This window comes from Uranotaenia lowii, chromosome 3 (genome assembly GCF_029784155.1).
Source record: "Uranotaenia lowii strain MFRU-FL chromosome 3, ASM2978415v1, whole genome shotgun sequence".
NCBI lineage: Eukaryota > Metazoa > Arthropoda > Insecta > Diptera > Culicidae > Uranotaenia > Uranotaenia lowii.
Window position 1 is genome coordinate 115398065 of NC_073693.1, and position 22991 is coordinate 115421055.

The 22991-nt window shown below is 35.6% G+C and overlaps 1 protein-coding gene across 7 annotated transcripts in view; it reads right to left on the reverse strand.

Annotated features, from left to right (window-relative positions):
• Positions 1–22991, reverse strand: part of LOC129751786 (potassium voltage-gated channel protein Shab) — a 372964-nt gene that overhangs the window by 272161 nt on the left and 77812 nt on the right. The window lies entirely within an intron of this gene.

Sequence of the window (22991 nt, forward strand, 5' to 3'; positions counted from 1 at the left end):
TGGAAACAACCCATTTTTATTTTTTGTTGTTCCTATTTTCAAGAAGAAATCCGACGATGCTGTTTTCTTTTCCTATACCGTGTGTATACTTATATACGAAGTGATATAAATTGATTCTAAATTTACAGCAACCATTCCGGTTGTTTCCGGTTCAATTTTTTCCACTTTTATGGCGTTGCCCGCCACTAGACGGCTCGTCTTTAGCACGATGTTGCTTGTTGTCTTCGCATTTGGTCCCATACAGTACTAGACAAAATAAACAATGCACTTGCTATCAAAACTTTCATATTCCTGTATCTTTTGGCACATAAAAAAATATCAACTCAAAATACTCTGATGAATTGTAATATTTTTGATACACGATCGAATGGAGAATATATTTTGTCGAATACTTACAATGATACTTCACGCTCAAGCATAGTTTTAGTATAGTATATCATAGCATAGAAAAAAAAACAGTTTTCGCAGGAACAAAATAAAGTACGCACTTTCAATTAACTTCACCGATTGCTATGGCAAACGGTCACAAATAAAAATATTTTAAAACTTCAGTTTAGTTAAGTTACGTTGAGTTTTTGGAAATTTACTGCTGTGACATGATAGAATCTAACATTTTAAAACTTGGTGCAATTCTTAACAAAAACATTTTCTTAGGTATAAAATAGCCGTACGATGTGTTGAAAAATTTAAAATTTTCATATTATTGCGGAAAACACAAGTGATACAGCACTTTTAAAAAAAAAACAAAATGTGATTTTGTACTTAATTCACATCACGAATAACCAAAATACGACCCTCAAAATTTCAAATTCAAAAAATCAGTCCAGAATACATCAATTTTTTGAACATGTAAATCTGTTTAAAGTTATTAGTTTGTTTTCATGTACGTACATTTCTTCCATGAATGTTGGTAAATAATTTTCTTTCTTATATTTTCAAAAATATAGAAAATGATTTATATACTCTTATTGTGCGGGATTCAAAATTAAAAAAAAATGAGCCTCAACATGGGAAGATTTATCACATAATTACTTAGTCGTGAATTCTAATTCGATGATACAGTAATGGCCGTAGGAACGGGGGGAATCAAATTTGAATGATTTAGTAAGGATAATTAGTAATAAAAATCTTGGCTCAGGACTGATGTCTAAACCTCAAAAATCAACCAAGGTTTAGAACTGTCATTTAATAATTGAAATTCATTTCTGAATACTGAATTCTTAAATAAATTAAACTGATTTTGGAGGTAGTAGTTCTATATTTTCAAAATCAAGATTGTTTTTCTGTTTTCATGTTTCGGATTCTGTTTCTATTTAAATATTTTCGATTTTGGGTTTAAAGCGTCATAAGTTGAAAAAAATGAAAAGGTGTTTTGAATTCGACGTTCATATTTTCTTACTTTATTAAAAAATTTATAAAAGATTTTCGAAACTCGTTTGAATTTCAACATGGAAAAAATTATTTGAAGAAGAAATCGTTCTGAGTTTTTGTTTCATATTTAAATTCGAAGTTCTTCAACTTAATTATTATGTAGAATTCAATCACCACAAATCTTAAAAATGGTGGTCTAGAAGTCAGAAGCAAATTCATCATTCAAAATTAATATTTAAAAATATATGATAGAAATAATTAGTTTAGACCGCTCTGAAACATAATTCAATTTTTGCTCATGTTTGGAATTTTGATTTGAAACCTATATTCAAAAACGGTTTTTTTTGTCATTCCTAAAATTGTTTTGAAATACAGAAACAGATTCAAAATTCAATTTAAATTCAAGTTAAGAATTCAGACTCAAAACTTAGATTCAGCTCGTAAAAGTTTCACAATCAAGATAAAATTTTCTATATGACTATTTTGTTGAGAAATTCAAATTTCAAGTGATTGCAGATTTCTATGCTTGATTGTTGATTCAATTCCAAAATTTTAAATTTTTAACAAATGTTAGTTTTTATGCAATACACAATACAACTTATAATCATAAATATAAAGTAGAAATGAAGTTCAATTTGCAAATTTTGCTTGTTGTTACGAAAACCTTGTTTTATTTTCAAAAAAGTCATCCTAAATTTAAATTTCGGAATTGATTTATTTATGAAAAGTATTTGCAGATAGAGAAACATGTAATCTTCACGTAAGAAAATAGCAAGCAATGTTCTCGGTCTATTGTTGATCATGATTGTCATTGATAATGCAGAACCAAATTTCAAACTAAAAACTTAAATTTAGATCGAATTAGTAAGATTCACATTTGAACTGCAAAATTTAATCTATTAATTTTACTTTTGAAAATTTAATTTGTGTTTATGGATGCGTAAATTTTTTTAAATTTCTCAAGAGTTTGATAGATTTGACTTATTTGATTTGAGCATAAAACATTTTTTTAAAGAAATTGAAGGTTTTTTTAAATAAAAAAAATACATATTCTATTTTCAAGTCTAATAAGCTAAATTCAATAAATTTTTACCAAATTCAAAAATTTCAACCATAGATTAAAACAGGTTTTCTATTCTGTTGCTAAAGGCTTCCTTACACAATTCTTATTTATCATTTTTGAACGCAGATTTGTTTTAACGCTTCTATTCGATTTGAATACTTTTGATGTAACAGAATTTAAAATTGAATACTGAAATCCATAAAAAGAACATCTTTTTTCTTATTTTCAATTATTCATGTATTGTTTGAGCAAAAATATCATCTACAAAAATAGGTCACCAAACACCCCCTCCCTCACATGAGACGGTTTTTCCTACGGCCCACAGTGGGCCAGGAACCACACTTTTGCGGTCAAAATTGACTGCAGGCCAGAGGCTTCGTTGTAGCTCATCGGTGTCTTGGACAAAGTTAATCGACTATATTTGCGCTATCTATTTATGGATTTGAATTAGTTCTATTTTTCTCCGCAAGGTGGCGCCAAATTCTAACTTTTTACAGAAGCAAGATACAGGTATGGTTTCTTCTACAAAGTTGTTTATTATACTTTTAACATCAACTTTGTAGAACATTGTTAAGCTCTATGTTGTGAACTTACCTTGCAAAAATAATAATTTAAGAAAACCTTGCAAAAAATGGCTTTTTTTCACCTATTTTTGTTTTAAGCTATACAATACCTGAAATTTCCACAGTATTCGATTGGAATAGACTCAAATGAGATATTCTTGTGGAAAACTTTTTCGTTTCACAGATTTTTTTCTGTCAAAATCGTAAAAAATAGGTTAAAATTATACATTTTTCAAATTGCAATAACTTGCTTGCGAGCAGTTTGGCGCACCTCATTTTTTGAGAAGTGGCAGTCGTAATTATGATCTAAATGCATGTAAAAAATGTCGGTGGGTTCTTGCGGGTTCCTTGCCAAATGATTTTATAAAGTTGGTTAATTTTCAATACAAATTCATACATTTTAAGACCTTTTTCAAAGAAAACATCCGCATTTCTCGTAGAAAAGTCGAATTTTCGTCATTTTAATATTGCTTTAGTTCATTGCGATGCTTAATTAAGCGATTAAGCACATTTGGTCAAATTTATTAAAAATTAAAAAAATAATTTAAAACTGTTTTTTAAATAACTTATGAAATTTTTTATTTTTACAAATTTCATTAAAAGTGCGAAAAATGTGCTGAATTATTGATTCAAGTATCGACTCAACAAGCAATAGATTCATCCAATAACTGAACGATGAAAATTCGACTTTTCTACGAGAAATGCGGATGTTTTCTTTGAAAAAGGTCTTAAAATGTATGAATTTGTATTGAAAATTAACCAACTTTATAAAAACATTTGGCAAGGAACCCACGAGAACCCACCGACATTTTTTACATGCATTTAGATCATAATTACGACTGCCACTTCTCAAAAAATGAGGTGCGCCAAACTGCTCGCAAGCAAGTTATTGCAATTTGAAAAATGTATAATTTTAACCTATTTTTTTACGATTTTGACAGAAAAAAATCTGTGAAACGAAAAAGTTTTCCACAAGAATATCTCATTTGAGTCTATTCCAATCGAATACTGTGGAAATTTCAGGTATTGTATAGCTTAAAACAAAAATAGGTGAAAAAAGCCATTTTTTGCAAGGTTTTCTTAAATTATTATTTTTGCAAGGTAAGTTCACAACATAGAGCTTAACAATGTTCTACAAAGTTGATGTTAAAAGTATAATAAACAACTTTGTAGAAGAAACCATACCTGTATCTTGCTTCTGTAAAAAGTTAGATTTTGGCGCCACCTTGCGGAGAAAAATAGAACTAATTCAAATCCATAAATAGATAGCGCAAATAAAGTCGATTAACTTTGTCGAAGACACCGATGAGCTACAACGAAGCCTCTGGCCTGCAGTCAATTTTGACCGCAAAAGTGTGGTTCCTGGCCCACTGTGGCCCTGGATATATTAATAAGATTCTTAAATAAAATCTTATTACAGAAATCTTTCTTTATTACAGAAATCTTAATTTCCGATTCGGCTCTCTAATTCTTATTTCAATTTATGAAATTATCTATTTCTTTAATTTAAATTTCGATCATGAAAATCTGAGTTTAAATTCTCAATATCGTTTAAAATCAATGCCTTTTTGAGTTGTTGCTTGTTGATATTCATTAAACTATTCAAATTAAGTCTAAATCTTTGAGTCTCAAAAGTTTTTTGGATTCTATTGAAGTATGATTATGAATTTTAATCTCAAATTCTTAACCTATTTTGTTACACAAAAAACTGTCATGTATTTAATTAATTAAACTATATAAATTTAATATTTGAGCTTTGAGAATGCATTCTTTTTTTTGCTTACGAACTTATTATGTGAATCATTATCAGATCTAGAAATAAGAATCATCATTGAAAACAGTTATAAAATACATACTTGGACAGCAGAAACATATCTAATAAAAACCCAAATTCAGAACCAAAATATGGAAAAGTTTTGAAGTCATGTCAAAGAACATGGAATAGAATGCAAATAAAAAAAAATGCATCTTAGAATAAAGAACTGAATTTGTGTTAATATTCATGCTTCATATGAAATTAAAAATTAGAATCTTTATTTTCTAATTGGCATTTCAGTCTTAAGGAAGCAAATTACAGAATTTTACAATTCGCCCGACGTTTCGGCCTTTACTCTTGGCCTTCTTCGAGGGATAATTTGCATTTTATTCTATAAGTTCCTGAGTGTAAACTGTTTGAAAAGAATTTCTGTCGGATTTTAACCTATTTCAATGAATTTTCACAATCGTAGAGGTCGTAATTAAATAAAAACTGTTGAATTTAAGTGGATACATTTCTCGTAGCTTACTTGTAAAATGGTATGGATTTGTTTATCCTAAAGACTGAAATACCAATTAGAAAATAATGAACCAAACAATATCAGTCGTTAAAAATTACCAAAAAAAATAGAATCCATATTAAGCTTCTGGTAAACAGCAAAATGTTTGTTTCAAACATGAAAATCTTTAGAAAGCAGTTCAAGCTTATTTATTTTCATTTATTTATGAATCTTCAGCTATCGATGAATGCAGAAATTTGTGCTCAATTTTCCTGGAGACATCCTCTCTTAAAGAAGAAGGGCGAGCTTTTATGAGAAAGCGGTTCAAGCAAATAAGTTTTCCAAACATTTACAATATTTTATCATTATATATTCTGGCAAAATAATCAAAATCATAATCTCAAAAATTATGATCTTTTACCGATTGGAAAAATGCTAAGTAAATTCTTCCTAATTGAAATAAAACTTTGAAAACAAAGTAAACGCAATTTTCTCGATATTACACTTTTTAGTGTTTTTTTTTTCTTTTAACAATTCATCTGAAAACAAGGGGAACTTAACTGAGTTTTCTTGCATCACTTTCGAGGAAAAAAAATGCAACACTTTAACTTACGGATAACTTTTGAACGGATGGATGAAAATTAATTATTTTTTTTGTTTTTCCGTAATTCATTGACCAAAATTCTTGGACAAGGTCGTGAAAAATCGTTCCATTAAGAGACCCCAAAACTGCTGGAAATTAACTATGTGACCCAAATTCATGAGGTGAATCGTTTTAGAAGTCCTAAAGGATCTTACAGTGAACTTTAATTTGAATGTGTTGTGTCCAGACCATTTCGGACAGGAGAAGAAAACACTTGTTGTCACGTTAACGTATGAACTTAAAAAGATCGTTTATTTGGCCTTCTCTCATAATTACAATTTTTCGCGCTTAAAAATCAGAATAAATCCGCCATAGTACGAAAACAGGCAACATAACGGTAGTCGGATAATTCAGGCAGCTTGTATACTTTCAGGCGTTTAGGTATCATGTCAGGGTGACCAATTATGATGGGACTGATCATACCGGCCACCTAAAACGACTGTTTTAACACTAGTAGCCCTAGCTTTGTTTTGAACCAAGTGCTTATTGTCCAGGTTGAAACAAGCATTCACATTACTGGACACAGAATTTCGTGTTTTTTAGCGGGAACATTAAATGGATAGGATCACAAGAATTGGACGACTGCTCTTAAATTCGGGTAATATATCGACTGGAAACTGGTACGTACACTTATTGGACCATCAGCGCTGGAATTTGGACAATGCGTACACAGGACTACAGGCTGAGAATTATCGAAATGTCGGGATGCTACGTTGGGCTTTCGGGACAAGTACTGACCAGGCAGTCAGTACGGCAGACACCCGGATGGCTGATGATAAATCGACATCACCAGTACCATCCATCCGGATCGCAGGAACAAAATAACCATTTGAGCATGCTGGTTGAAATTGTTGAGCTGGAACTGGGTCATAATAGATGCGGTCACCAATTAAATTCGGCATAGGGTCTCTTGGTAAGGTTCGGTTCACATGAGATTCCGGTTCACTTGGATATGGGACTATCAGATCCTTGGGCGCGACGAACCATTCATAGCGTGTGCTGGCCGGATAGCCAGCAAGCAGACGATGCCCGGATGGCTGGTTTTGAACCTGAAAACCAGTGCAATCCATCCGGGTTTCTTTATTCACTGTTGTATAGGCTGGATCAGTTGATATTCGGGTGGCTAGGGACTTATCTGAACCGGGATTGGGTCGTTACGGCAGGGTGCTGACGGGTTGCGGTACACCAAACGGGTTGTGTTGGGTCAAAGCTTTGTTGAAGGCTCGATAATAACGGCGGCTTATCGTCGGATATTTGAAGTACAATATCGTGATCGAAGCTAGTCTAGGTTACAGGACGGGGTAGCTTAACGCTGCGAGAGTAACTAACTCTTGGCGAAAGCTTCCACATCCTGGTCACGGCACCAAATGTTGTGTCCAGACCATTTCGGACAGGAGAAGAAAACACTTGTTGTCACGTTAACGTATGAACTAAAAAGGATCGTTTATTTGGCCTTCTCTCATAATTACAATTTTTCGCGCTTAAAAATCAGAATAAATCCGCCATAGTACGAAAACAGGCAACATAACGGTAGTCGGATAAATCAGGCAGCTTGTATACTTTCAGGCGTTTCGGTATCATGTCAGGGTGACCAATTATGATGGGACTGATCAGAATGAAAGTAAGAATCATCAATTTCATGGGAAGTGAGGTGTTGAATACAGCGCAATTCGAACCTTTCAATTGGAGAGGGGGTAAAGCAGGTCAATTTTTCTGTCTGATAAGCCAGACAGACAAAAAAAAACAGGTCAATCAACATGTCTTAATGTTAAAAAAGCTGTCCACCAAAAAAATAATCAAAATCCGATGGTGAAATGGTGCGCCAAATGGGAGACCCGTTAGAGGGGGGTAAATATGAAAAAAACGAAAAGGAAATCGATACGAACTTTCTACCAGGTACCTGGTGGATCTCCAGTAAGAAATTTGTCATTGACATGCTCCAGTTAAATGTTCTGGAGAAGAACAGAAGTAAAATTAAAAAAAAGTATATTTAGAACTAAATTTTCTGACGATCTGTGAAAGATGCAAATCGATAAGTGGTACATAACGTTTGGCACGATTAACGGCCAAATACACAAAAAAGCCTACAAAATTGACAATTTTCTTTCCAAAGTACTTTCGAAGATTTCTCAAAGTTAAATACAATGTTTTTGTTGGATCTGGAATCGTGTCATTATGCGATAATTGTGGAAAAGTGATAAAAAGTCAATAATGCTGTTTTCTGGCAGAAGGAGGACAACTGCTAAACTTGTCATAACTTTAAAAAAAGACAAATTCAAGTTATTTTGAAGATCAAGCTCCAGTAAATGAATAACATTATAAAAACAGCTTTGATTTAAAAAATACTAACTACATTTTGATCCATGAATTTATTCATTAGACGATATCTCAAAAACCCCTTGACAGATCGCCACAAAAGTTTCGGGTCGTCGAGGAAAGAGAGCGCATCGCTAAAACAGATCGAGAATATAATCGGTCCTAGATGATTACCTTGGGGTACACCGAAGGAGAACTGGCGAGAGTCTCCCGTGAGAAGTGTCTGTTTACGTACAGTTAATTAAATGGAGAACCAGCCAAGCAAAGGTCAACAGAATCCTAAGCATTCGAGCACAAAACAGGTTAGTTGCCGTGAAGCGTTTGAGCAAGAAAGCGTCTGGGCGAGAAAATCAGATCCATGACGAATCGTTCGATCAGTTTGGAAATAGCACATAAAGCGGAAATTCGTGGATAGTTGTTAACATCTCTCCTATCTCTCTTTTATGGACCGAAAACATGAAAGCTTCCTTCCTCAATGAAGGGGTGACTCTGTCAAGAGAAACTTGGAAGACGAGTCTCACAGGAGTCAGTAAAACAGGCATTGATTGTTTTAGAAAAATATTATGGTATACCGTCCGAGCCTTCAGAGAAGGAGTTTTTGAGCTTTGCCGCTGCTTTAGATATGACCGCATCCTTTAGGACTACAATCGTGCATCTGCAGAAGCCAAGTGGCGAAACATTCTTGACAGCATCCTCCACATGTTCTGGGGATGTTGAAGCTGTAGCAAAGGTACTCGAGAATTTTTGAGCAAAGAGATCAGTGGTTACGCAATCAGAGTTCAAGGTATTGCAATCCAGAAACATTTGAGTTGGAATACCAGGTTCATTCCACTGACTTCGGATTAGAATTGATATTGCGTTGTACTCGGAATAGATAACATCCTTATTTTGGGGGGATTTGAGGTTTTGGTGATTTCTAAGATAACATATCTTCGCCGTCTTCAGCCGACGCAGTTAAACCAGAGAGTCCGAAAATTAAACGTGCGCTTTTTTGGCACGTTGCGGTCGATAATGTTATTTAAGATATGCGAAATGGTTTCGTCGGCAGCGTACATAGAGATTCAATAAATCGAGTTAAGCTTCCCAATCGATGATGACCAGTATACGAGAGAAGACATCGAAATCCGTTTTCTTGAAGTCGAAATAGAAGGGGGTTGATATTATATGTGATACAGGGATTTGAAAGTTTTGATAGCAAGTGCGAACTTTATTTTGTCTAGTACTGTACTTCGCTTTGGGGGCAACTGTTTTTGTCCTCGATCTTATGTTTCTTTGTTTGTCGTCAATGAATATTGCTGCCTTTGTTATAACTCCATTGGTTTAAAGTAAATGGTAGAATCGTGAACTCAAAGTCTTTTGAAAGCTGATATTTTGGAGTTTCTTTAACACTAAACGTACCGGAGGCGGTCAAATGACGGTTTTCAAACTTTGAAGGATGATTACGCCTTATATAATTTTTTTTTCGCCAATTTAACGACAGCACTATTTTTATTTTCAAAATGCAAGTATTTTTGCGTTTTTAAATTTTTTCTAAGTGTTGTGGTTTTCGAAAAACGCATGTGGTATACCTATTCATACCGCGAGCGGTCAAATGACGGTTTACACTGTTTTCGCTATAACTTTCTTGTTTTTCAACCGATTTCTTTAAAATTTATAGTTTTGAAAAGCTCATAACGTGACTCAAATATGTTTCTCAGACAGTTTTCAGCTACAATCAATTATTTTAAAGTTATTTTAAGTCCAAAAAATTTTTTATGAAAAAACATGCTTCAGGAAAATTGCTATAAATCAGTTATTTAGTGCTCGAAAAAAATTTCACTTAATGCCTGAGAAAGCTGAAGTTAGAGGCTATATGTTGCACATGCGGAAATTTTTATCAAATTTTTTTTAAGATCATGCCCACAAAAAATGTAAAAAAGTTGTGTAAAACCCGTACTTTTCAATCAATCAACCGCCAAAGCTGTTTCTGTTACAGTAGAGAAAATTTAAAATGTGAATTGGAAAGGGGCCGTAATTTGTCACATTTTGGCATCTTTAGATTTTGTGATATACGAAATACATAATTTATGACGACTTTTCAAAGTTAGCTGTTTTTCAATTTTAATATCAATTTGGATTTTCTGAGACAATTCCTACACCTAAGCTAAGCTTTGCACTGGATTTTGAGTATGTTATCGTAAGGTTTAGGCGATAAAACTATATGCAAAAGAAAGCTAATTTTATACCGGTTCTAGTGGTGTAACTGCATTGGCGGTGCAATGCTTAGCAAAAATATGATAAATAAAACAGTGAAGTCGTTTCTGAATTTTGAGAAGTCAGCACAAATTCTTGCTTGGCAGACGGGCGCAGTGGGTGGTAATATCTCAAAGCAATTTTGCACACGAAGACGGATGAAAGGAAACGAAAAAACAAACGAGCATTCGCTCAAATTTTCTGGTTTTACTTTCAGAAATATATTTATCATATTTTTGTCAAGCATCGCACCGCCAATGTAGTTACGTCACTAGAACCAGTATGAAATTTTCTTTCTTATGCATATAATTTTTTTGCCTAAACCTTACGAGAACATACTCAAAATCCAGTGCAAAGCTTAAGACGTCACAGCACTGTTTTACTGTGATTTGCTCCTTCAATGTCAGGAATCTATCCATAATAACTACAAGATCTCGAGTAGCTTTATTTTTCAGCAAAAATTTCTTGATATTCAGCTATGATGTGTTGAGAGATTGTGTTAATAGCGCTCCAATAAATTTTGCAGTCGGTGAATTGACTAAGGGCAGCAATGATTAAGCAATTTTGTTGCACAATTTTTTCAAAACATCGTCAACACATTCGTCAAAACGCTTGGTAATGTTCAACATAGTTGTTTTTTTTAACTCAAAAACTTGACTCAAAACCAAACAGTGTTTCCAGGGTTGATTATAATTTTCATTTGTTTTTTTTTCAATGGCAAGTTCCATACATATTTCAAGGTTGTTGAGAGCCAATCTTGAGCTATCCATAAGAACTAAAAAATTTATAGTATTGCTTTATGATCGATTGGATCAAGATAGATTTAAGGAGCTCAAGAAAGTTGAAAAATTTAGGCCATCCTTATAAACATTCGAAGGTGAATTGCTAAAGTTTGAATCGCTAGTTAAACATCTAAACCTTTCATGGTCACTGAAGTATAAATGTCTTCGACCTTTAAATAATAGTAAAAGCCCGGCTCCTTTTATGACATAGAATTTGTTGTTATATATCTGAGTTTAGTTTATACCGTGTACTTACGTACCCTATTTTTTCGTGTTAAAGCTAATAATCAGCTTTTTCAATGGTGAACATTTATGTTATGCCCATACTTCCCTTTAATGAATGTACAAAAAAAAGTCAGGTAATGACGTTGTTCAGTCAAAGCAGCGGTTAGCAATCAGTTATGCGGTAAGATGCCGTCTACTACATGAATTGCATGACGTCTAATGAACCTCGAACGTAGTTCGCTCATAAGCACGTTCCAGAGATTTCCTTCGCACTAATCAGCATAAATGATTTATAGAGTAGATTTGGGTTAGAAAAACTGCGATCCTAATTTTTAAACAATAAAATTTCCGTAACGAGAGAAAGTCTTCAACGACAACGCCAGCAAAGCAATAAAACTGGTTGAAAATTTGCACTCTAAGAACGCAAATGCCAGTAGTTGAACCAAAACAGCGGACGACTCATTGCATCCGCATAAGGTCAGGATTTACGTTCGATGATGAACAATAAAGTTTCTCCAAATCCAAAGAAAAATGCATGATTCATAAATATGTTTGCATGCGAGGACCCGCAAGAAGCGTTTGCAAATATTGCAGTCAAGAAAGGCTCGCGGCAGCCACGAAACCCGTCGTCGCCGCGCCATCATCTCACTTTGATGCTGATGGCGGTGATTATCGCGGGGATGTTTATGGATGAAAAGAAGAGGGGAAAAAATTGACGAACCAACCCCAGCTAGGGAAATTTGCGTAAAAAATATAAAACGAACTCCGAACTGAAAAGAAAAAAAACTAGAAACCACATCACAATAAAGAACCATCATCAACAACAACAACAGAAACAATAAAAGCGAAAACCAAGAAAAAAGCGAACATGGAACCGAAACCAAGCGAGTGAGGCTGAAAATCGGTCTCTGTTACTTTTTTATCGTTATTGGTTTCTCTCGGTGCACTTATTTTTATTTCCATTATATGGCATTGTAATTGCGGGATTCGCAAGAAAGAGAAAAAGAAAAAAAGGCTGAGAAATACAAGGGTGAAGAAAGATAAACACCGGGAGCATTAGATTTCATTTGACAACCGCATCGTCAGTTAGAGTGATATCAGTTAGTAAATTTAAGAGCAACAGGAAAGTTGAAATAATTTATGGACTTAATTTCGATTCGTGTATTTAAGAAAAAACAAGTTATTTAACAAGTCTCATAAAGTTCGTCAATTTATTTTGAATACTAAGTAGTTTTTTAGAAGATTGAACATATGTTTCATATTTTAGGGTCTGGCCTGGGTTCAAATTCCGGTAAGTTTCAATCAGACAATCAACCGAAAGGAAGGATTTCTTTCTTCCAATTTAGTTTAGTTTAGTATTCTTCAATCATTATGAAAAATGCATGCACGCATATAAGTCTAGTTAAGATTGTACTGTTTCGAAGATCAAAGCCGGCCTCAATTGGATCGTTCCCTTTCCATTTCCAAGTATATATACATATCTGCCTAACTTGAGATCTTTTGAAAACATTAAGTTAAAGTCAATTTTTCTTTAAAAAAAAATCCGTAGATGTGTTCTAGGAAGCTGTTGTCTCTAAAGTGTTTGCTGAATCTTATGGTTTCCTAACGGCATCCGGAACAGCAGACTTCTGCTGCCACGAGCAGAATAAAAACATTGTTGGTTTTGGTTCCTTTCGCTATGTTCAATTCGCAAATGAGAACAATGGATCAATGATTGCTGATGACAGGTGATGATGATAAACGCGATACAAATGTTTAAATCATCACACGGTTAGGCGAGACAACTCAAATTGGGCTCGTGGTAACACAACAGTGTAGCCAGATATTCTGGGTAAGAGTACCAAAATACTCGTTAAGAAGTGAGTAGTTTCCCGTTAGGAAATATGAGAAGTGGAACGTGACAAATAGTAATCGCTAATGTAATGGGTAGTTGTTTAAGGACTTGACGAACAAACCTGAATAACGATAACTTTGATCCACCACTGAAACCTGCGTTTTCAACAGTGTTATTTTTATATTTTATTCGTGGTGGTTGATATTACAAGCATCTTCATATATAGATCTATTTATTTTCTATTTATTTATTAATCTTCGAAAAAATATTGTTTCGCACAGACTTATTGTTCTAAGAGATGCCTTAGCCTTTTCTTAAATGATTGCTTAGACATACCAAAATCAAAAATTCAAACACACTCATCAAAATAACGGTTACATGTGTCTATTGGATTGTAGTAGCCATACGTGGTTTGATGAGATGGAATCCAAAGAAGCATTTGATTCCGCAGTGGGCGTGTAGGAGCATACAAATTTATGCAATCCAGGAGATCGTTGTTTTCAATATTGCCGCTCAGTAAGTCGAATGTGAATAAACACTGCAGGAACTTCCTTTTACGGGATAGCGTTTCAAGATGAATCAGGTTACATCGATGTTCATAGGGAGTCCTGACTTCGGGATTCCAGTTAAGTTTCCGAAAGCAAACCGAACAAACGCTCGCTGGACACCTCCGAGAGATTGACTCAAAGTCAGTTGGAATGGGGCCAATACTGGAGCTGCGTATTCAAATATACTTCTGACGATCGAACAATAAAGTGTTTTAAGTGCAAACACGTCGAATGAAATGGATTGTGTTGCGACGGACGAAACCAAGCATAGCGTAAGCCTTGGCGGTTATTGTAGTGATATACGTAAGAAATTTCAATCGGCTATCGAAGGTAACACCGAGGTCCTTTATTGTGTTAACAGTTTCACCCATTGTGTAGTTATACTGATGCACGTTAAACTCATTGTTTTGCACTTTTTGACGTTCACCAACATTCCATCCAAACCGCACCATCTCATAATAACGTCGAGACACTGCAACACGATGCAGTTTAGCAGTGATGTAATTTGTCGGAAAAGCTTTAGGTCGTCTGCATAAAAAAGTTTATGCGACGTCCGTCAACATATCACACAAATCGTTAACGAACAGTATGAATATTAAGGGTCCTAGATGACTGCCTTGAGGAACACCGGATGGTATCAAAAACTTCGAAGAGCAAAAAGCGTTGACTTCAACATAGGCCAAGCGGGAGTTCAAATACGAGGCAAGCCACTTTGTTATCCACTCAGGAAGTCCAAGGTGTCTAAGTTTGTCTATTACCAATGAGGAACGTGGTCAAAAGCTTTAGAGAAATCGATGCACTTGCTGACGTTTTTCGAGTTTTGGTACCACAAAATTTGAAAACGCCATAAGGTTTGAGGTTGTTGAACGTTTTTTCATGAATCCATGTTGAGCACCATCAATTAACTGAGCTATATGTAATGAATCGGTCTAGCGATATTCTAACTGACAGTATTTTTTCGACCAAAGCGCCACCTGTTGCACAATAGCTCACTTATTCTTGTCTTGGGAGGAAGAACTTACAGCTAATTATTGAACTGTTAGTCGTTAGATGCCAGTGTATGTTCTACCCACCGATAAATTGCTGGATACCTATGCCCGCGAAAAAATAGATTCTTTTGTCCTCGGGAGCTTTTAGTGCCACCGTTGCTTGGCTTGGCCTCTGAAACAATGCCCAGCAAACATGAAATCGCATTAAAAATGATAACTCAAGTCATTAAAAACGTTACTGCGAATCGTAATTCCAACTTACGCAAGTAAAATGTCGTAAAAATCGTTACTCGAAGTCGTATTAAATGATTTAAATCGGATATGATAAAAAGTCCGCCATGTTTGCAGATTTTGAAGACGATTTCGTTCATTTTTTTCTCTCGCGTGGGTCAAAAGAGAGAACAGCTTTGTTGTTCTCTTTGCGACCAGCAGTGCAACCAGATTGCTAAAAATCACATGGTTTATTTGCGAGAATTGCCCAATGACAGAGGCAGCAAATATTGTCGCTGGCAACAGTTCGCATGCGTTGAGAGAAAAAAACTTGCGATCTCTTGCATTCTTTCAGTATGTATGAATATGGTGTCGAAATCGTATTCTCTTATCGCTTTAGCCTGAAGTTGAAAATTGGTATGTATATTGCCTCCACTTTGGTAGGTAAATGCTGTTTTTTCGTGTTTCATACGATTATTCCATAATGTATATGAAACGTATAACAAAGTTGTTGAGAAATATACCTACAAAAATGTTTGCTGGGTGAGTTTTTCACTTCTAAAGGTAACACCGAGTAGTTCAGGTGGGTTGTATCGCCAGTATCCTCGATTGATCCTCACTAGAGTGTTCACAAGTAGTGACATCACTCGGTGCGATCGTTGCTAGTGCGTTTTGGCACGATCACTAAACGTGAGTTTACCGAAAGCTAGTTAGGTAGATAGATTTTATTGTTATATTCTCTTGTTTGTTGCATATAGTGGTTGGCTAGGACTTAACAGCTAAAAAATCAAAGTCCACAACTTGAGGATAGAACTTATCAGTTCAGGTAAGACGTTTTGAAGCTCAATTGGCAAACGACAGTTGGGTTGGCAAGATTGACGAAGTGATTGAGCCACTATTTGAAACCCGCAGTGGGAGGGAGTCTTTAGCCGGTCAGTGACCTTGTGTCAGCAGCCTTCCATTTTGGGAGTGGCGCCTTGAAGTTGTTGACATTGCTGGAACAACTGCTTCCATTACATATGGACGGATATATAGCATCGTACACCAAAGATTCAAGTACTTTCGCAAAACAGTTAAGGATTGAAATTGGACGGTAGTTTTCGACGGAATGTGCGCTGCCACTTTCATGCATGGTGTGATCGATGCTATTTTCCACGCCTGCGGGAAAACTCCAGATGACAGGTACATATTAAAAATTCTTGTTAGAGGTATCGCTATTGCGAGAGCACAGTTTTTTACGAGCACCGGTGGCAAATTGTCAGGTCCTGGTCCTTTCGAAACGTTCACTGCTTCAGACGTCAACATTAGAAAGTGTAAGAGTAGGTACACGGATATTGTATGACGGTAAATATTCAAGTGATACAGCCGAAGTGAGTCCATCATCATTCAGGAAAACTGACTGGCAGGTTTGCGGAGTCGGTAAACGTTTCTGCTGTCTTACCGGAGAATGTCATATCAACTGGGATCCTGAAGTAGTTTTTTCAATTATGGATATATGACCAAAAAGCAGCGGGATTCGTTTTAAGCTCGATTTTAGTGCGGATTACGTACTCACGAAAGTAACTATCCTGAGCGAGTTCGTAGGTTTTTTCTTCATCTAATAGAACTGATCTATCTTCGTTAGATCTTGTTCGGAAGAAACGCCTTTTTGCTTTCCTTAAACTGTTACGTAATACCCGGAGATGCGGATTCCACCATGGCTTGCGATTGTTAAATCAAATTTTAGGAGCTATTTTTGGTACAACTGTGTCCAAGGATGCATAAATTTGCTCGTAAAAACAGGAGACACAGTCATTGACGTTTGAAATTGTTTGTATTGTTGTCCAGTCAATTGAAACGAGAGCGTTGATTAGGTCATCGTAGTTACAATTTCGGAAGTCGTACTGGTGTTGTAGTGCAACTCGTTCGATAGAGCAGCGTGTAGTGCGATTGCCAAGTTTTAAAATAAACGGTGGGTGGTGTGTGTCAATTTTTAAAATCGATGTTGGCGAGTTGAAAACGTCAAGCGAACTTGTGTCGCTTACCAAAGCGAGGTCGAGAAGTCTGCCGTTGGCGTTCAAATTATCATTTATTTGATGTAATCCAGAACACAACATTTTTCTACCAGGACATTTTCGGATTCGGTCGAAGCATTGTTCGGTATAAAGGCATCAAGATCTTCTTCAGAAGTCCATGAAAGATTTGGTAAGATGTAGTCCCCCATGACGACCACAATATCACGATCAGAAGCCATATCAAAAATTTGCTGGATTGATTCAGCGTGTAACTCATAGAGAATAGGATTACTGTTAGGACGTAAATAAACGACACCCAAAAATAAAACTTGACGATCAAGCGCAATACGGACAACTGCTTGTTCAAGTCTGTTGCAGTTCTTTAAAGCGACGGACTTGCAATTTATTTAATTTTTAACGGCAATAAGGACGCCACCATCACGATTCAAATCACTGGTTTCTAAATTACGGTTACAACGGAAAACGGTATATTTGGAGGCAAATTCAGAACTGCTTATATTCGAGTGAAGATCATATGTAGATCTGTTTGAGATAATCGTTCAAATCAAACCGAACAAATTTCATCATTCCCAAGCTACTTACTCGAACACATAGTTTACCAACAAGTTGGAAGTTAAAAATCAGCAGTAAATATGATTTTTTTTCCTTAAAATCTATTCTTGAGCAGATATCCCTACTTAAATCTATCATTTGATTTCAGTAAAAATAATATTCGTACAACTCTAACTTCCACGTTAAAATATTCTCAAAACAGGTACTGTTTTAACCAGTACTGTGTAAATGAGAAATCTTTACATTATATAGTAAACAAATTATCATTCAGTTCAAAGACCTTTTTATTCATAAATATATTTGATTATATGGCAACCATATGGCACATACAGTAGGTAAGTAAAACAAAAATTATACCAAAACTGTGTCCGTACGTTGGGGATTTAAGTGTCCAATTTTTCCTAAGATCACAGCCGAATTTTCTTGAACTGTAATTCACACAGTTTTATTTGATAAAAAGCTCTGTATTATTAATTTTCCCTTAACATAAATGCTACCGATCCACTGATTCTGTTAATCTATGTTTTTTCGGAGTCAAATGATTAGTCTTTTTAGCATCTAAACGATCGAGAATTATACAGGGTTACAACATAATAAAATATGTGTACATGTTATTGAAGAATACTTTGATGTTGATGTTGATATTAGTGCTGTACGGACTTTTTTTTTCTACTGGCTGTATGTACCTCCAGAAGTGGTGGCTAGCATGCTTTAAATGCTAAAATCATCAATTCTAATCGTCAGTTTATTCGAAGAAAATGACCTCAACTAGTCCGACAGTTTCCATTAAAATAAATTCGTTTCCTTACTAGAAGGCAAAACTAGAAGAAGTAATTGTTCACCCAAGGGGGTAAAGCCATTCTATACGCCATATATGTATGTATGACTACGTACATAAGAATCAAGCGAGTTTCTAGAACGCACTACGATAGTGGAAGACCGCAGAAGAAATCAATAAAAAATAATGCTTATGGCTAGAATTATGTAGGTACGTACATGTATTGCTTCAAGTTGAATTCTTTTCCACTGTACTCACTTCACGATAAAATAGTATAAAAAATGTAAACATTTATAGCTCTCCATTGTGTTAACTGAGGCAAATGATTTTAAATGTAAATAGTATTTTTCATCCAGGTTCCTTAATCAGAATAAACAAAGACAGTTTGTCGTTTTCCTTTTCCGTATAATTTAAAAAACCGGGAACGGCAAACTCCGCACCAGTTGATTAGCTTCTATATCCTTTCAAGTTGAAATGTTCTCTCATTTATTCATTCATTCACATTTCGGTCGCATGTCAGCACCTTTTCGGCAATAAAGAACACTCGCAAAACTCCTGCAAACAACACGCTGCAATGCTTTTAACGCGAAAAATAAAGTCATGGTGGACAAACAGAGGCGAGCGACGTCCACCGCCATCATCAAGTCGGGAGTGAATAATTTGTCAAATTGCAAAACTCTCGCTGCCTCCTCGGCCTGAAACGAACGAAACCCGTCGCATCAATAAATTTAATTGCTTCGGCGATAAAGCGGGATTATAATGACATAAAACTTTACGGCAGGCAGCCAGAAAAACCCTTTTTCCAGTGCGCATTTTTACCCGGTTTTCTTTTCTCGCTCCATTAGGCTTACTGGAGCCTTGCTTCTTCATGCGATTGTGATAATTTGGCCACGCGCTTTCGGTGGTTTTTTGGGTGAAACTTTGGCGTTGAAGAGCCTCACGTCCTCATTCTCCTGCGAAATGTTTGTCTTAGTTGAATGTGTGTTCAACCGCATGTGGGTTGCAGCCACAATCGGTCCCATGGCGGATATCATTTCGCGGAAATGTTTGCAGGCGACGAAAAACCACGCCCGTTTCTGAAGCTTGCTCGCACAAAAGCCATAGTGCAGAAGTAACTTAAGATGCCATAATGGGTTGAAGTATTTCAGACAGATTCATAATCCCAGCGATAACTTTTGAAGTTCACTATGTATACAAAAATTTATGGCTATTAAATTCAGACATGGTAGTATCATCCTTTTGGATTTTAAATTTCTAACTGTGTAAGCATCACTATTGTTTTCACAGATCTTCAGCCACCTCAAGTACTAGTTCTTGAGTTTTTATTTAGCGACAAAGATTTTTTTGATCTCAGACATTTTTAATTAGATATCACATTCACCCTTTCACTTTCTTCCCTGAAGAATCGGATCCATAATTGAGTAACGTGGAGCCGCTTCCAGAACTACATCTTTGCATTTCGAAAATCTCCTTACTTACTCGCGGGAAAACTGCTTGAACAAAATACTCTCGTGCACGACTTGACTTAACACTTGGTTTACTTTTGTGTGTGCCTATTTTTGACAGTCTGTATTTTTACATGACATTATCGCGTTTGGTGTATTGTAAAATTTATTGGATCTAAATCTAAAGAATCTAATCCAAAGAATTTACGTGAACAAATACTTAGGCAGAAACTGCGGTGAGTCCGTGCACCCATGGTGGATAACCAACATACATTTAGGGATACTTTATACATTGCATAAGGAGACCCCTAGGAATATGTACCAGTAACATATGAAACACGAAAATAATACTATTTTTTCCTGCTAGTTCTTAAATTTCAGTGATATTTCTGCAAATACCAACCCATACATCAAAAGCTGCTCCAAATTCCACAAACTCTTCCCACTCGAATAGCAGCGTTTGATTGACGTCTTGTTTTGAACCTTTTTAACGCGGGGAAATGCGAGCGAGTGTTCCCGAAAAATATGGCCGCCCATTGCAAAGATTCACCACAATCACTAAACCGAGCTAATTTATCCAAGAGCCTTAACGAGATTGGCCTGCTCTAAGCGGATTGCACCGCCGAACGGACCGGAATGAGATTGATGATTTGCCGGTTTTTTTTCGGTGGGGTACATGATGGACAAGGTACGTGGCCAACGAGGAAAAAAAAGGATACCAACAATGTTTCTGAGCCGCCGTAATTCATTCTTCTTCAAACCAACTCGATACAAAAAGAGAATTTATGGTGTTTCAAAAATAAAACGAAGAACGTCTTACAAATTCCTTTATTAAAGAAACACTAGGAATAAAAAAAATGAAACTGTGAAGAAATATGAATTTTTGAAACAAATATAACAATATCAATTTGAAGAGGTTTGAATGCCATCTGATATTTTTTGTTTATGAAACAACCTAAACAACATGTTGAAGCCACATTGTTGGTGATGATCGTCATGGCTTTGCCATTTCCAATGATGGGTGCTTTCCCATCATCCATTCATCATATTTTTCCAAATCGTTAAATTGGACGACGCGACGCCAAGGATTGCGGAATTTCCGAGGATTCAAACGGCTGGCCGGACTCTTCCAAGCCATCCATCCTTCAGGATGCTATTTATATAATTTCATCTGCTACCAACTTTTGTTGCGGTGTTGTACCTTTACATTTCCGATTTTTCGATCACCTTTTTGTTTTCGACTGCCGCACTCGCGACCGCTATGAGTGATGTGTTTTGGAGGGTGATTTTTCCGATTGGAGGCAATAAGAGCATTCGATTTGGTCCAGAGCAAGACACACGAATAACAGGTACGCTTGGGTCGCTTGAGCTGCGAGGGATTTTACGCAATGACCCGTGGTTTTGTAAAAATATCTGTTGAACTTTCCCTCTAATATGAGTTGTGAGCCTACTTGATTGAATAATTCTACTGGATGAAAGCAATCGAAAGATTCCCTTTTATTTAACCACGGTAAAGGAAAAGTTCAGATTCCAGTATTTCGATAGCAACTTACTATCTTACTATTTTGAAGTTCAACTTTAATTTTCATTAGCTTTCATTTTTCGAAAAGGAAAGTACTCTCCTCTAGTAATAATTTTTGTTGCATAGAACAATTTTGCTCAAAACTTATTTGTGAAACGACGTATACACCCAAAGAAGAGGTCGCCAAATTTCAATGTCGATCGAAGTTAACTCTATGTCAAAAATGTGCTGGAACGTGCATTGCGGCAAAGCTATTTATTTCTTTACCTACTACTGACATAAAGACTCGAGCTCTCCAGCAAAATTATGCGTGGTAAATAATGCAAAGATTCAAGCAAAACAAGATTTTTTTAAAGAGATTTTCAACCAATTGCAACCATATCACATGTGTAAGAAAATTGTTGAAACGGTGAGTTCGGATCCTCCAGAAAATGGCTTCCTGCATGGATCAGAACGATCCATCAGCAGAAGATTTCTACTGTATCGCGCGGAACCAAAAGAAGATATGGGTTCGTGGTAACACAACAGTGTTGCCAGATATTCCGGGTAAAAGTATCAGAGTTCTCATTGAGAAATGAGTACTTTCCCGTGTAGGGAATATGCGAAGTAAGAAGTGACAAATAGCTATCGCTAATGTAGTGGGTAGTTATTGAAGGACGTGACGACAAACCAGAATAAAGATAATTATATACCACCACTGAAACCTGCGATTTCAACAAAAACATTTTCTTGATTTGGCACACTTACAGCCACCATATGCTTAGTTCTTATCGTAAATTCTGAAAAGCTGCCTACAATTAATGTGTCCGTGCTCTTCCTCACTCTGTAGAGCAAAGTTTTTTTTTGTCACAACCTATGTCCTTGAGACGTCTGTTTAAATTTACCCTACTTTCAAGGGGGTAATTATGAACACGGATTACGAACTTAGTATAAGATTTCTGAAAAATAACAGAAGTAATAAGTTACATTTACTCCTAGTGTGTGTCCTCTCCTAGCAGTGTATGGTGATTTTTTACTTAAAAAGCTGTGTTCAAAACAACCCCAATCTTTTCATATTTACCCCGAGACTTGTGCAACGATTGAAATGGAATCAGAAGATCTCAATTCAAAACTTAATAATGAAAATAATTAGCAGTAATTAGAAAATGGGTTATTTTATAAAATCTCAATTCAATTCATGTATAAACCTTGTAAAATAAATTAAATTAATCAAAATTTGGATGTTACGCAACGGAATAAAATATCTGTTTATTGTTTTTCTTTTACTGACTTTTTTCTATCTTTTGTTCCGGGAGTAGAAATTAAACTACAACTTTACTTGTTACAACTTTTACGTTTTGGTTTTTTTCTTTTTCTTCGGTTTTTTTTTTATTTCATTTGCTTTTACCTCTCCATACGTGTGATATTTTAGGTGAGTTAGGCTACTCGATAGTTTGAAATGTTCTTCACAGCGACTATATCACTTCTTCACCTGAATATCGTGGGTTAGGCTTTATTTCACGTACGTGCGAGGGATCATGAAATTGAAAGATATATGTACATATACAGAAGATTCAAATCTCATTTTATTCCACAAAAACACGCATTAAAAACTTATTGAATCAGTGAACAGTCATATTTACAAGGCTTGTCAAGTCAATATAATCGA